This window comes from Mus pahari, chromosome 8, assembly GCF_900095145.1.
Source record: "Mus pahari chromosome 8, PAHARI_EIJ_v1.1, whole genome shotgun sequence".
In the NCBI taxonomy this organism is placed as follows: Eukaryota; Metazoa; Chordata; class Mammalia; order Rodentia; family Muridae; genus Mus; species Mus pahari.
Window position 1 is genome coordinate 57,337,734 of NC_034597.1, and position 2,806 is coordinate 57,340,539.

The window sequence follows — 2,806 nt, forward strand, 5'->3', positions numbered from 1 at the left end:
GAGGAGGAGGAGGCGGCGGCGGAGGAGGAGGCAGAAGATGGGGACTCTAAGTTCTTCCAGAGATGCAGGCTCATTTGTGTTCACCACTGTCCTGTTTCAAATAGCCAGGACATAGAACCAGCCTAGACACCCATCAGGAGAGGAGCAGATGATAAAAATATGGTTCATACACAATGGAATTTTATTAGGTCATAAAGAAAGGCAAAGTCATGACCCTTGCTGGAAATGGATTAAGCTATCAATTATTATCGTAAGCAGAGGAGCATCTCAGACCCAGAGACCCAAAGATTGCATGCTTTCTCTCATCATTTTTATGTGTGTGTCTCAGCTTAAGGTGTGTGTATGGGTCATGAAACTAGAATGGGAACCATGAGAGGGGAAAAGATATTAAGGGAGGGCGAGGGAAGAGGAAGAAAGAGGGTAACAGAATTTATACAGGACAGGAAGGACAAGGGGACTGGGAAGGAGGTGAGAGAGGAGAGAGATGTGGGGGAGGAGGGGAGGGAGTAAGGGAGTCAGAGAAGGGGTGAGAGTGTGGAGGAGGGAGGGTGAGGGAAGGGGGTGGGAAATGGGGCAGGGGAGGAAAGGATTAACACATCAACTGATCCATATCCTATGTCTGAGGATGCCATAGTGAGACCAATCACTTCGTATACTAACAAAAAAACAAAACAAAAACAACAAACAAACAAACAAAATATAAGTAAACCAACGAAAAGGGCAAATGAAGGCCATATTTCCTTCCCACGAGAAACTTCAAGGGCTGTGACTTTTTCCCTACTGGAGCTCAGCTTCACTGTGGCTGAAAGACTGGCCCTAGCGCTCTCATTTTAAGAAAGGTCAAACCTCCTGGAGTTATAGTAACAAATGAAACCAACCAAACAACACATCATAAACAAGGCCTCAGGCAGCCGCCCTCTGGGGACACCAGCCTTTAAAACCAGTACAGGATCTGTGGGAGGAAATGTTGCTGAGGCACACAGTGGATGGATCAGGAGGATTTGCCTCTGGGGTTACTCTAGGGTTCTTTTTTCTTGTGGGGGTCCCCCTTGCACTTTCTGTCACCTAGACTGTGTGCATCACTGGGTGGCCGAGCTCATTGTTGTCGTAGGTCTTGGAGCAGGATGGTCCGTGAAGCTCTTTCTCCAGAAATTCTAGGGCACTGAATGGGTTAAAGGAGAATTTTCCACCTCAGGGCACAAAAACGATCCGTGTTCAAAGATGTGTAAAAAGGGAAAAAAACCGGCACAGAGGCCTGCTGACTCTCCCCTCCCTCGTGTGTGTGTGTGTGTGTGTGTGTGTGTGTGTGTGTGTGTGTATGATCTCAGAGGCCTAAGGCAGCCATGTACCTTTGTGATCTCAGCATCCAGGAGGCTGGGGCAGAGGCTCACAAGTTCTAGGTCAGCCAGGGTGACAGACTGAGACCTTGTCCCTCTAAACCGCCCCCCCTCCCCAAACCAATAAGAATCGTGAAAAAAAGATCAAAGCACCAAATAGAGGTTCTCGTTACACTCAGTTGCACAGGCAGGATTGCTACTGCTGAGAGAAATGGCAATTTTCATATAAAAAGAAAAGAAAACTAATGTCCAATAGATTTTGCTGCGGAAATTCAAGAAGCCATGAAGCCAATCAAAGACAAGGGCAGCAGGAATAAAGACACAATGTGGGCCGAGAGGAGGAAGAAAGAGACACAGAAATACCGATGTTAGCGAATGCTGCACATCGGGATTCAAACATAGGAAAAACAACTGTAACCGATATGTAACACAAACTCAGAAATGCTTTTACTACAGAGGAAACGGGAGAAAGAATAATAACAAAATAAAGAGAACATACGTTAATAGCATCATTTTGTAATAGATGATAGAACTTTATCCTAAGCGGATAAGCATCCAGGGGAATTTATGGGCACTCCTCGCCCCCCCCCCCCCCCCCCGACCCCAGGGCTCTGATTTTTAATTTCCCTAAGCTGTTCTGTGACAGTCTGGTGTATCTTCCTATCTTATGATCACCCTTACCAGTTTTCTAGACACATTTTGCCATTTAAGTTTATGCTGTAGGGTCTTGCTACATCTCACAGGCTTATCTGGAGCTCACTATGTAGCCAGGCTGGCTCTCAATGCCAGTTCCTCCTGTCTCAGCCTCTCAAATACAGGGGTTGCAGACGAGGGTCTCATGCCCAACTTCTACACTGCCATCTTAAAGCAAGTTGACAGTATTTAATGCACTTAAAGCAGGTCTCTGCTAGGAGTCCACACAGACTCCAATTCATTTCTTAATATCAAACGCATGTGTTTTCACATTCAAATTTTTATGTTTCCATCCCGGCTTCCTACCATGCTTTGAAGATTTGTCACTGTTTCTAGGACCCTTATTTTATTAAGATAGGAATGGAAGTTTATTTTCATAAAAATTACACATAGGCACTTCCCCTCCTGACCCCTCAAACCCCTAAACATCCCATACTCCCTGAAGCCCTTTTCTGGACATGATGATTGTTCATCTTGCTTTTTCTTGGCTTTTTGGTTTTGGACCCCAGAATTCACAGGGAGCTAGCGCAGTACAGGAATATGACCAGCAGGTGGTGATAGTACTGTTTTTACTACGGGAACCGCCCAGAATTCTCCAGGACAGATTTGCACAAAAGAGGCGACTGCAACCATAGCTGTTACAGTTGGTAATTAGGGATACGGTTGCCATGGTGACGAGGGGTCTTGGGATGTTTATAGCTTTGCAAGAGCCAATGCCAATGAGCTATGGATTGCTTCCTTTGATGGTAATGGCTGGCAAACTGAGGTCATGCAAA